Raw genomic sequence first — 13,658 nt, forward strand, 5'->3', positions numbered from 1 at the left:
TGATATGCATGAGCACGCATAGCCATTTATTTTCAACACTGTGCACGGTCTATTATCCACTACAGTAAGAGCTTCTCTGACCAAGGTCGGGAACAACACAAATCTATAGCTAGAAGCATAAACATTTAGAAAGCAGTTTAGCATGTTCATTTAGTAAATCGCTGGTCCTCCCATGGAGCCTATGCTCTCCCTTGCTGTGATCTTTGAACATGTTTGCAGCAACAGGCATAAATTCCTTCCCTTGTATCAGGCCTCAAATCCAGTCAAGAGTATGGTTGGTTATTCCATAAATATTCTCGTTCTAATGTACACATCTTTGTTGGTAATGTAATGCCCTGAATCCGAGTCCTGCTTTGGGTAAGATGACTGATAGCTTTTAATGATGGGCATTTACATCATGGGACATCATTGTGGTTGCATCTATATTTCAGTAACGTGAAATATAATTGCTCAAATAAAATAGACAGGGTCCATACAAAACAAGCTTTTAACTTCCATCCAATAATGGGAGGTGGTTGCTTTGTGCCTTAGAAGAAAAGATTCATCTGGTAGACAGACGCACATGCACACCAGACCCTGAATTAACTGGCAAGAACTTTGGATCAGGAAGTAACATCTGGGCCAGTAAATTACCAGAAGATAACAAGTGACTTTGCTGATGTGAAGGGACTTGAGTGGGTGCGAACAGCTGTGCACAAGTCAGTTGACTCTCGGGGGATTTGAAGAAGGGTGAGGTAATTAAAGTCAAGGGTAATAGAAAAAAATATGCAAAGGTAGTGAATGACCATGATTCTTGAAGGTATTCTCCTCAAAACTGTTTACACAGCAAAGTTCACATGAATCCCTGAATAAGGAGTTGGAAGAGATTATCCACTGAGGATTGCTCCAGGACCACAGAGGCTGAGAAGGAAAATAATTCCCCAGAGGTAGGCAAAGAGATCAGAGTAAGGAGATGTGGTTGCCATGGTGCGGAATGTGTTGTACCCCCTCTACCAGTTGGGTGACCCCCCCCCCCAGCTCGATGTATTTCAAACTAACTTCTTCATTCAGCTGGCGCGGCCTGGGACTGCACAGCCTGAAGATCCTGTGCAAATTCCGGATCCCCATGGAGGTGACCAGGGTGGATCTTCGAAATTACCTTGAGCAGATTTGCAATGTTCCTGTGGCTACTGTGTGGCCATGGATGCACCATGGCTCCAACAGGAGGAGGGAATTATAAGAAACCAGACTACAAAGTGACCTGCGAGCAGCTGGCCCACGGACAGACCTTCATTTTCCCAGATCTTTTTCCAGAGAAGGAGCTCAGTTCTCCAGACCCTCTGGAAGAGGAGCTACCCAGCAGAGGCAAAACAGTGACCCACACTGTCCTGGTATCCCTTCCTGGTTTGGCCTATGACCTAGGACAGTGAGATCTGGGCCACAGACCCTGGTGAGCACCACGGTGGTTCTGACAAGCCTAAATAAAAATTCTTTGTGGAGAGAGGGAGGGAGGGAGGGAGGGAGGGAGGGAGAGAGAGAGAGAGAGAGAGACAGAGAGAGAGAGAGAGAGAGAGAAAGAGAGAGATATTGAGAGAGACATATTGAGAGAGATTGTTAGAGATATTGAGAGTGACATATTGAGAGAGAGACTGTGAGAGAGATTGAGAGATTGAGAGAGATGAAGAGAGGTAGAGATATTGAGAAAGAGATTGAGAGTGAGATATTGAGAGAGGTTGAGAGAGAGAAAGAGATATTGAGGGAGAGATTGAGAGAGACGTATTGAGAGAGACATATTGAGAGAGATTGTTCGAGATATTGAGAGTGACATATTGAGAGAGAGACTGTGAGAGATATTGAGAGAGAGAGAGAGAGAGAGAGAGAGAGAGAGAGAGAGAGAGAGAGAGAGAGGAGGTAGTGGTAGAATACCTAGAATGATGGCAAGAAAGCCCACCTGCCAACACACAGCAGCCATAAGGAGAGTTGTCCAAAAGCCTCTTAGGAGCCATAATAGACCCCTGAGATCTCTGCACTGAAGCTACAAACAGTAGGTATATTTCAGCCATTTGGATTCCCAGAGCTATCTATTCTTATGAAATTCAAAACCGAGTAGAATTGGTTAAGTTCCCTCAACGGGGACTGGGTGAGATGGTGGTGTGGCTAGGTTGGGCCACGTATGCATCAAATAAGAGAAACGATGTCCTTCTGTTGTGAAATTTATAGCACAGAAAATATCGTTATTGTAGGCAAAGGCTGTTAAGGAAATTCAAATTTGCATGCACGCAGCTTGTTAGGAGAAAACACGGTGACAAAAATGAAAAGTGACAGATTGGGAAGGGGAAAATATATAAATTCAGGCGAAAGACCTGGGAAGCTGGCTGTCTGAGGCTATTTAATGAGGGAACATGGGATATGACGGATTGTTCTAGAAAACATCATCTGAAAGTGGTACACACAGGACAGCCAGAGCTTATGGTCACGACTCACACAGACACGTTCTCTACCACACAGGCCTGCAGACACTGTGTTGTAGCTCTGTTGTTTCAGGGGGACGCATTGCAGAGTGACCCTCAAAACAGCTTAAGTCAACTTTTATTTCTGAGAGTGATGAATTTATATAGATATATGTATATATGTCTCATGTATTTTATATAATTTTATATAAATTATGTTAACTACATGTACATATACATTTTGTTTAGTCTTTAAAGTTTTTCCATATAGTTAATGTGTGTGTCAGCCACCTTATATCCAAAAAACAACACAACACTGTCCTCTTCCTGTTCCTCAGGCTCCTACACTCTTTCCGCCCACTCTTGTGTAATATTCCTTGAGCCTGGGATAGGGAAAGGCCAATACACAGGCTCCATCCATAGCTGGCCACTCACAGTTACTTACAATGAGCACTGCAGTCAGCTGTGAGTGCCTGCATTAAACCACTACCTACTGTGAAACAAACGCTTCCCGGACCAAGCTTGCAAGCAACACAAATCCACGGGTATAAATGTAAATATTTAGAAGGCAGGCTGACAGCGTGACAATTTAATTATATGTTTATATTTTAATAAATTAATCTGAGTTCTAAATAAGCTTCGAGAGCATATGGATAAAGCCCTGCTGATGAAATAGACAACGTGAGTTTTCTTAGCTTTAATCTGTCAACTGCTTCATGTAATGTTCTGTGAAATTCCGTATCGGAGTGTCCAACATGTTGACGCTGATATATGAGAGGATCTGCAAATGGGTTAGACCCATCCATTTCATATAGTTTATATTACAATACATACACGTATTTTATTTAGTCTTTAATTTTTCATAGTTTGGATGTATGCATCAGCCGTGTCTCGTCTAAGAGACAGGATTTCACAGCTGCATTTGTGGCTACGGTAAGACGCATGTGAGAGACAAACTTCCTTAGAGATAGATATTCACAGTTTAAATTGTGGTCACTCACTCAGGACACAAAGATACCCTGCAATACTCACTCTTGGAATGGAATCGGGACAACCAAGCAAGAGTTCAGACACAGAGCCAAAGAGAAGGTTCAGCGGTTAGGAGCACTGGCTGCTCTTCCTGAGTACCTGGTTTTGGTTCCCAGCACCAACCTGGCAGCTCACAACCATGTGTAACTCCAGTTCCAGGATTCACTACACACTCCTAACATGCATAGACACACATGAAGGCAACATACCTATAAACAAAACTAACTAAATACAAAAATTAAAAAGAGTTCATGTTCAGAGTTATCACGAAGAGGTAAAGTAATTCGTAAACTTAGCTTCACTTCTAAGGCAGTTTGTTGGAGAAACAAGTTCAAACATAAAACCACAGGTTGATAGGAATAGCCGACAGCAGTCTCAGCCTCCATGCTCCAAGATCTTCCCCAACGTCCCCCACAGCCTCCTGGGACCAGAGCAAATGCATTGAGAAGGGAGGTGTTCACAGTTGGTGCCTCTTGGAGTATGTTTTCCAAGGCGAGACCAATCTGGTTGGACTCGTTTGCAGAAACGGATTCTCAAGAGTAGAGAGAGGCATTAGACACTCAGAGTTTGTGGCAGATGGAAACTATCCCAAATCGTACCTTGCAGGGCAGTTATACATCCAGAACTGTTATTTTTACTAAGTGAGTGGTTTAGAGCAAGCTCTTATGCTTGGTTGAGTAAAATATCAAAGTTGACATTCAGAAAGATACCGTGGAATTGCATGCATAGAGTAGCTAATGAGCAGAAAAGAGCCCCGTTTGCCTCAGTGGAAATTATAAAATGTCTTCAATTTTCTGTGTCATTTCTTGCTTCAAAAAAAAATGTGCAGAAGTGAGCACGAATAGCCGCTCTTTTTTTCTGAGACTTTAAGAATCACACGAGGCACAAACTTGCCCCGTGTCAGGCGTGCAGATGCCCAAATGCTCGCATCTGTCTCTGTGTTCTGCAGAAGATTGCTCTCTAATCTCAACCCCAGGCACTAGCATCTGCCTCTTAGGGATTTTGCCAGCTTTTCCCACTCTTTGTCATCAGGGAGAAAGACAACAGCCATCTTTGTGATGGTTGATCTCAGACTTCAACTTGACTGGATCTGAAATCTGAGAGAGATTTTCATCAGAGGCTGAATGAGAAGAGTCACTGAGAATGTGGGTGGTGCCTCCAGGGGCGGCTGGATTAAAAGAGGTTTGAAGGGAGCTAGAGAGATTGCTCAGGAGGTAAGATGATTTGTTTCCCTTGCAGAGGACCAGGATTCAAGTCCCAGCACTGACATAGTGACTCACAACTGCCCGTAACTCCAGTTTGAGGGGATCTAATGCTCTCTGCTGGCCTTCATGGGTACTGCATGCACATGGTGCACATACATACATCCAGGAATACACACGTTCATACAATAAATGACAGATATATTTTTGAAGAGGCCTGAGGGCAAAAGCTTTGCCTTTGTATCTTGATGGTGAATTTACATACCACGTTTCTAACTTCATCAACTCTGTCGAAATTGCTCCCACCGTTCTGTCTGCTGACAATGGGGCCCAGCTTTTTCAACCTCCCAATGGAGCTAAAGACCAATGGCTTCCCCAGAAAATCTCCAGGTTGCCAGAGCCAAACTGGGACTTCCAAACCATCCAGCCTCCTAGAGAGATTGACTACTGAGTTCTTAGTATCTCTAGGATCAAGAGCTAGTGTTAGGTTATCCAGCTCATATCCTGTAAACCTCTGATAGAGTTCCCTTTAATATATATTTATTTTTATCTATTAGGTTCCTCTATCGAACCCTGACCAAAATCCTTGGCAACTGTAAAATTAGTGTCCAAAGAGGCTTAACTCAGCCATTAAGAATGTGTGGACCCCAATTGGGTTTCTAGTACCCATTCCAGGCAACATTTCAGAAGCAGTTATAACTCCAATTCCAGGGGTTCTTGGACTCTCCCTTAGCCTCTGAAGGCACTGTACTCCCATGCACGAGCCCCATACCCACATAATTTAAAGTAAAAACAAACAGAGAAAACAGAAGCCCAATTTCCCGTTTATTATTATCATAAAGTGTGATTTTTAGCTAGGAAAATGAAAGCTGTATGGGAGAGGCGAGGCAGATGTGTTGGAATCAGAAGTTCGCAGAACTAGATAGAAAAATTAAAACAGGCTGGTTTGTGGTAGGCAGGAGTGAGCTGACTGCTGCTTTCCTTCTTTGTTTCTCCTCCATCTTCCCACTCAACATGAAGGCATACATGAACAAGAATGGGAAAGGAGAAGGATGACGATAGAGAGGAAGGGGGTGCAAGACATTCGACACAGCGATTTCAGTATTGTCAAACCCGTGCACTGCCTGGATTATTAAATATAAATCTTGCAAATTACAACCTTTTTATTTTGTGGAGGATGCATTGTTCTCTACAACAGGAGGATGACTGTGACAATGAGGGCAAAAAAAAATTGAAAGGAGGCAAGATATGCAATAACTACTTTAAATTAGGATGTGCGAGAGTTCTCTCGCTCGCTGGGTGAGTGAAACCACACAAGCTCTTTCAGATTTCCCTGCTGGGTTGAAGGCACACACAGAATGTGAATATTACCAGTGTTTTCTACAATCATTAATCATAAGGTGGGGTAGCTTGTGAAGACCTGGAGATTGAGCAGGCAGGTTATTGCCATGTGGAATATAATCCACTCAAGAAATGTGATTTTTAGAAGCTATGGTGTGCCCTGTGAGCATGTGGGAGTCTTCTTCCTGTGCTTTATGCCATTTCAGGAAGAGACTGATGTATGGTATGGATTTGATATAGATTGTAGGGAGGGGTTCAGAGCACCCAGGTCTTGGAGAACCATGGGCATTGGGTAATCCCAGGCAACAAAACAGTAAGTTAAAGGGTTTTATTTTATTGTATTTCATTTGCATTATTTTGTTTTCCAGAAAGTACCTCAGTATGTGCACTGGGAGAAGGCTCACCTGAAACTCACAGCGGCCCTCCTGCCTTAGCCTCCCGGGTGCTGGGGTTGTAAGCATGCACAGTCATGCCTGGCGCAATTATTTTTATCCTCCCTCCCCACTCTTTTCTTGCTTCCTCCGTCCATTTAAAGCCTGCTACTTTCATGTGGGTAGGAGGAATTTTGTTCTCCTAAACTCTAAGAGCTGAATCCTTGTGTGTTTTATTACAGCTGGAAGCTAAAACTTCACTGTCATGGGTTAATCAAGAAGCATGACAATAGCATGGAGTTGGTATCAAGAGCTCCATTCCTACAGCATGAAATGTAGTATTGATAATGGAACTTAATTAAGACATATAAAAACTAAATTCAGAGAACCAATGTTTAGCAAAGATGTCCACTAGATCAGGCTAACCTCTTCCTATTCCTTTCTTCCCAGGTATGCAGCTACCTAGACTCCCAGCCTCTATCACAGAAGCAGACTTATTAGACTTATTGATGTAGTTATCATTAATGAGATACGGACCAAGTCTCCATGTGACCGCCATGTATATTTCTCTAGAAACCCATCCAACCTTTCTAAATCCCTTCCCTTATCTGCTGGCCCCAGGCATGGAACCCAGATCATGCCTTCGGGGGTCTCAGAAATGCTGTCAACATAGAATGAACAACGTGTGTAAAGCAGAGCAAGCATGCTGCCTGCCCGGATGCTGATGGTGTCATGGGTTTATGTGTTCTAGTGGATACCGGATATGGTGATTGAATTAATCATATGGTTCAAGGAGGCACAACAATAGTGTCAGGGATGACCTCACAGCTTCATGGAGTTGTGCCCATGAGCACCTAGGCTGTGAGCAAGGGAACACAGTCACTTCCTGTCTGAGGTGTCTGAATCTGGAGGTGAGTTCCCATTTCCTCCAAAAGTAGGTCATTTCCCCTCGCCTGCAGTGTGCTTCTCTTTCAACACAAAAAGAAGTAGGTCTACCCTTAACTCAAAAGGATGACTGTTTCTGCACTCAAGCACGGGACCCCATTTTATCTGCTACTGTTTTCATATGAAAGGGCAGGTAGACCAGTAGTAACTCATTTCTGTGGCTGGGTACAGAAACAGAGACCCAGTCCCCATGCCAGAAAAGGTATGTAAACCCATTAGGACCAAGATAGGAAAAGAAAGGGGTCCCTTGAGCCCAAATTAAAATCCAGTGACCCTTGGAGCTGCCCAGATCTACGTCTGCCTTCTCTACCAGAGCCACCTATGATGTTGCCAATGAATTTTGCTCCATTTGACCCAGGGTTGTTTCCCTGCCTTTTAACTTTTTAGCTGGTGCGGGGAAAGAACCCATCACCTAGCCAGAATCAGAGTCTATGGGGTTCCTTCTTTCCTGTGCCCCTGACATTGTGATCAAAGACTTGGCTACAGAATCAAAGGCAACCAAATCTTGATTGTTTCTTAAATCAGAATACCTATAAAAGCCATGCAACACTCCCATCAAGAAAATGCAGTAAATTCTCTTTAAAACACATGCTCTGATACTGTATTGTTTGCATATTTATAATCCTTTTGATATATATATATATATATATATATATATATATATATATATATTCTTGTTTGTGGGCCATTTATTTCACTATGTTAAACTAAGAAAATGCAAAACAAATATGTCATTCACCCTAATGCCACTGAATGAAAATGCATGGCAAATGGTCTGTCTAATTAGTGTAGGAAGTGTGAGCTCCAAAATGCTCCTCTCCTCTGGGTCCTGAGAAGATTCTCAGCCTGGTTTGATATCTGACCTTTCCCTGAGATTGGCATTTCCAGTCCACTTGTCCTATTGTTCTCCGGATGCTAATAACCCGCCCACCGCTTTTCACACTCACAGGGAAATGCCACCGCAAGACGCAAGACCGTTAAATGTCATCTAGGCAGCTGATAACAGGTTTTTAGAACGGGAGTCTCTGCGATACAGCAATACAGCAAGCACGAAAATCTTCTTGGCCCTAAAGTTGATCTTCTAATCCTTTCGTGATGAAGATGGGAGGCTGGGCTATGGAAATATTTCAATAGATGTTGGGGTGTGTTAATCGTGACCCCCCAAATGAATAACTCGAGTCTTCACGGAGATGGTCTAGGTGTGCTGTGTGGCTCTACCTGTGAGCATTTTCGGTGGAAATATTAATCATTAAAAATGACCTTGGGTTGGGGATTTAGCTCAGTGGTAGAGTGCCTTGCCTAGTAAGTGCAAGGCCCTGGGTTCGGTCCTCAGCTCAAAAAAAAAAAAAAATGACCTACATTCAGGGCCTGGAGCGATGGCTCAGCAGTTAAGTGTACTTACTGCTCTTGCTAAGGACCCAGGTTCAGTTCCCAGCATCCACATGGCAGCTCAGAACCATCTATAACTCCAGTTCTAGGGGATCGAATGCCCTCCTCTGACTCTGTGGGTACCAAGCACATACATGCACGGTGCATGTATATACATGTAGGTTACTATGAAATAAAATAAAGTAAAATAAAACACATGAAATTAAAATAAGACATTTTTTAAAATGAGCTACATTCAGGGTGTGAAGACAATCTCCCAGACAGAAGTTGCACCTCCCTATGAAGGACTAACTAGCCGATTAGAACTTTAAAGATTGGGGTGGGGGAGGTTAGAATGTTACCCATCCAGAGCCTAATTACACTTTATCCTGAATTTTTTGAGCCTAGTTACATTTTATCCCAAATTCTTTTCAGCCTCCTAAAGAGACACTCGGTGCCTCTCCTCCGTGTTTGAACGAACATCTTATGACTAACTGCTAAAGCCTTTCCGAATTATTAACAAACCATTGTTTCCAGACAGCATCCAAGGCGTAGAGATCAGATGCCCTACTGTATCTGCCTAGGAAATGCTTCCACCAGTTTATTTGAAAAGCTCCTTAGTTTATGACTTTATTTCATTCTGTTCCTATAAAAATGCCACCAAACTGTTACTATATCAGAACACGGAATTTGGGGTAACTTGAGTGTGTGTTGCCAGACCATGGCTGACCCCAGAATAAATTCTTTCTTATACATAGTCGTCTTTTTGTTTGTTTTGTTTTGTTTTTGATACACGAGTCTGAGGATCAAATGCCACCCCTCCCTTATCTGATTTATGCAATGAACAGCATGAATCACTGAGCCTGGCATCCCATGAGTACCTGTTCCACGTCTTTCTTAAAATAATTATTCTTTGCAAGTGATTTTGCTCCTAACTGAGCAGGAAGGAGGGACTCATGCCCCCCTTTTTCTTATGGAATCCAGGCAATGTTATTACTTAAATATTTTTACACTAAGGCTATTCCTTGGGCTTCCAGGAAATCATTTGAGAACGTGTCTTTGAAGGAACCTTGTCAACGACCCCATTTTTTAACCACTCCGAGCTCCCCTTAGGTATTGATTCCAATGTTGATTTTGAGTGAAGTGGGTAAGACCAGTGAGACAAATCTAGTTAGAAAATTCTGTTTGATAGATATTCTTTTGTGACTGTGGAGGTAAAACCCAACATTAATAACAAATACATAAGTGCATAAATGCGTGCATGTGTGCACTATTTCTGGGTGTACTGTAGAGGACAGGTTCTCTGCATCGTTCCTAATGGTGGATAGTTCACCTCTCTCTCTCTCTCTCTCTCTCTCTCGCTCGCTCGCTCGCTCGCTCTTGCTCACTCGCTCTCTCTCTCGCTCTGTCTCTTTCTCTTTCTCCCTTCCTTCCTTCTTTCATTTTTTCTTTCTTTTTTTCGTGGGTAGGGAGTAGGTTAAACCAGGGCTTTTCTATGTCGCCTTAGCTCTCATAGAGATCTCTATGACTCGGCCTCCTGAGGCTAGAATCAAAGGTGTGAGCCACCACCACACCAAACTCAGTACTTTGCTTTTAAAATATTTTCTCTTCCTGGGCTGCAGGATGGCTCAGTTTTCAGAAAAGCACCAGATGCTCTCCCAAGTATCCGAGTTCAGTTCCCTGCGCCCACATGGTGGTTCACAGCTGCCTCCAACATCAGTTACATGGGCTCTGTTGCTTTTTTATGGCCTCTGCAGTCTCTGTGCTCATGAGCACAGACAGACACACAGACACAGATACAATTTTTTAAAAAATCTTACCAATGCTTTCTCTTAACCTAAGGCAAAAGGTCCTGCATTTTTATCAGGCAATGACAGACACATTTGACATATGAAGAAGGTTCCCAGCTGCCTTATTTAAAGTCATTATTGGTGAAACCCTGCGACCAAAAGCAACTTAGAATAGAAAGGGTTTATTTGGCTTATATATTTTGGGGTGCAATCCCTTCAGGGGAGCCAAAGCAAGAACTCAAGCAGGGGCAGAACCTGGGGTTAGGAGCTGATGCAGAGGCCATGGAGGGGTGCTGCCTCCTGGCTTGCTCCATGTGACTTGCTCAGCCTGTTTTCTTATAGACTCCAGAACCACCAGCCCAGGGATGTCCCCCACCCATAAGTCTAGGCTCTCCCACTACTCAGCAAAATGATCCACAGGCTTTACTAAGGACAATCTTATGGAGGCGTTTTCTTGATTGATGTTCCCTCCTCTCAGAGAACTCTAGCTTGTGTCAGGCTGACATAAAACTAACCAGGGAATCAGTCATAGATGTATCTAAAACCTTAGTTCATATCAGATTCTCATCCTGCTGAAACCTCCTGTCTAACCCATGACACCCTTAGGTCTGCCCAAAAAATTAAATATATGCCCACTCTAAAACAAACCAAACTTGTCAGAATATCAAACAAAACAAGCATACAAAACACCCCTGTCACCTGCATGTTCAAAACTATCCTACCAGTCATAAATTTGGCAAAACGGCCATAGTTTTGCAGAAACCAGAGTGGGACCCTTAATATATTTCTAATAAGGAAAAAAATGGACTTGAACTAACAATTTAGGTAGGTGTGATAAACAGACAGCTTCTTCCTTCTCACTCCAAAGGATTTCATCTATTGGAAGAACTTGTTGCCTGCCCCACAGGAGAAAAACATGAAAACTTATTGAAAATACCCTCATTGTCCTTCATAGGTCATGGTTATCCATAATGAGATGAAATTTGTGTTATTTAACTAGATTGGTTAGTGGCAATTTGGCAGTTAATTATTGGAAAATTGTGTTTGTAACCAATAGCAACTGTAATTGGATGTCAAGTTTAATAGTGACTCGCTGTAGAATGACATGTCCTAGAAGAGAATGTGTCCAAGATGAGGAGCCCAAATGTCAGTCAACGACTGGCTACAGTCAGTTCTGTTTTATCCTACAAGACCAGGGATTTTCCTGGATGATATAATTTATTAAGAGCCAGTGGGCAATAAGACCTTTCCCCAAGGGTAGGGCAGTCTGATTAGACTAGAACATCCAACCTTGAATCACAAAGCCTGGTATGGTGGCTCATTCTAGTACTTGAGGGGCAGCAGGATCAGAAATTCAAAATCATTTTTGGCTGCACAGCCCAATGTGGCTGCAGGGAACTGAACTCAGGTCCTCCACAAGAGTAGCATGTGTCTCTAACCCCTGAGCCATCCCTCCAGCCCTTACCAAACTTTGTGGCTGTCTTCTTGTCCTGTAGAACTCTGGGTGAGGTTGCGCTTTGCTTCCTTGAAGCCAGACTTACCACTTTGCAATTCAGTTCATCGCTTTGCACTGAGATAGCTCTCCTATTTCACAAACCATTGTGGCTATGCCAACCAGTCAGCTTGCTTTCCGTTTTGTCCTTTTGTTTTTGTTAAATTTAAGAGCAACATTCTCATGCGGGTTCCCTCTTCCACTGGGAAAGCCAGATTCCATGAGCTTTGGATGGAATTAATAGAAACGAATCAATCATGGCTCTATCAACAGTGCCACGATCAGCAACAGATGTTTCTCATAATAGTTAAGTTGGCACAGCAATGGGAGATGGAATGCCCATTCCTTAGCACTGCCAAGAGTGCTAACAAGGCCGCTTCATCAACAGAACTGCCAGCTCAGAGGGGCAGTGTAGCAGGCCCAGGATTTCTTGCTAATTGGAAATTCCTTATGTACCTTTCACACCCATCCTGTGTGGGGGAACCAGACCAACCCAACACTTTCTCAGAGGCCCTGATAAAAGAACAAAGGGGGACTTTAGTTCTGCATTGTTGTCCAGAAACACAATTAGCAAGGCTGGAGTCAGTGCCTTGGAAGAGTCAAGGATGTGGCTTTTGGGGACCTTTCTTCCCCTTGGGCTGTGGTTATCTGTCCTAAGGCAGAGGTGTGAGCTATCCTGTGCTCTCTTTTACCAGCATTGTCTGCTTTAGATCTCTGCTATCCTTGGTTACTTCCACTCTGTTAATAGTACATAGGATGCTATACTCCTCAAAAACTTGCTTACCATAAGTCATCAGCTTATGCAAGACCTCCTGCTTCCACTTAGTTGCTATTGCTTCTTTATTTCTCATCCCTGGTCCTCCCACCTAACACCTTGCCAACCCTTATTCCTGGGAGTTTGGGACAACCCTGGACTTCTGTGCAGCACTGAACCCTCAGCCTAATGTAAAAAAAAAAAGGGTCATGAGCAATCCCACCGAGAAATAATCCAAAAAAAAATACCCAAAAACCAGTGGTCCTGAAGCACAATGTGGAAGGGCTAGTAGGGAGGCATGTCCTTCTTTTTACAAAGGACACCAATCAAAGTTCCAATTTGTTTAAACTGAGTGGGGCAGGATAGAAGTAGAGAGACCTAAAATGTCTGAATGCACACACTTAGATCTACTTTCAAGAGCCTGGACTTTTCTGACTTTCACTGATGAGGAAGAGAGGAGAGGAGGGAGAAGAGGAAGAGGAGGAGGAGGAGAAGGAGGAAGAGGAAGAAGAGGAAGAGGAGGAAGAGGAGGGAGAGGAGGAAGAGGAGGAAGAGGAGAAGGAGGAGGAGGAAGAAGAGGAGGAAGAGGAGGAGGAGAAAGAGGAGGAAGAGGAGAAAGAGGAGGAAGAGGAGGAGGAGAAGGAGGAAGAGGAAGAAGAGGAAGAGGAGAAAGAGGAGGAAGAGGAGGAGGAAGAGGAGGAGGAAGAGGAAGAAGAGGAAGAGGAGAAAGAGGAGGAGGAAGAGGAGGAGGAAGAGGAGGAGGAAGAGGAGGAGGAGGAAGAGGAGGAGGGGGAGGGTGCAAAGCGACCACACCAAGGCAAGGCTTTCGCACTTGACTATCATACTCTTTAACCACAACTAGACACTTGGACTGAAGTTTTAGCAGGGTGGACAAGACCCCTGCACAAAGATGTCTCAATCAGTCACTAGTAAACTC

General features: G+C 43.5%; 1 pseudogene; it reads left to right on the top strand.

Moving 5' to 3' along the window:
• Positions 1-963: 963 nt before the first annotated feature.
• Positions 964-1,396, top strand: Mrpl23-ps1 (mitochondrial ribosomal protein L23, pseudogene 1; annotated as a pseudogene).
• The last annotated feature ends 12,262 nt before the right edge of the window (positions 1,397-13,658 follow it).

The sequence above is a fragment of the Rattus norvegicus genome, chromosome 12, assembly GCF_021556685.1.
Source record: "Rattus norvegicus strain SHRSP/BbbUtx chromosome 12, alternate assembly SHRSP_T2T, whole genome shotgun sequence".
NCBI lineage: Eukaryota > Metazoa > Chordata > Mammalia > Rodentia > Muridae > Rattus > Rattus norvegicus.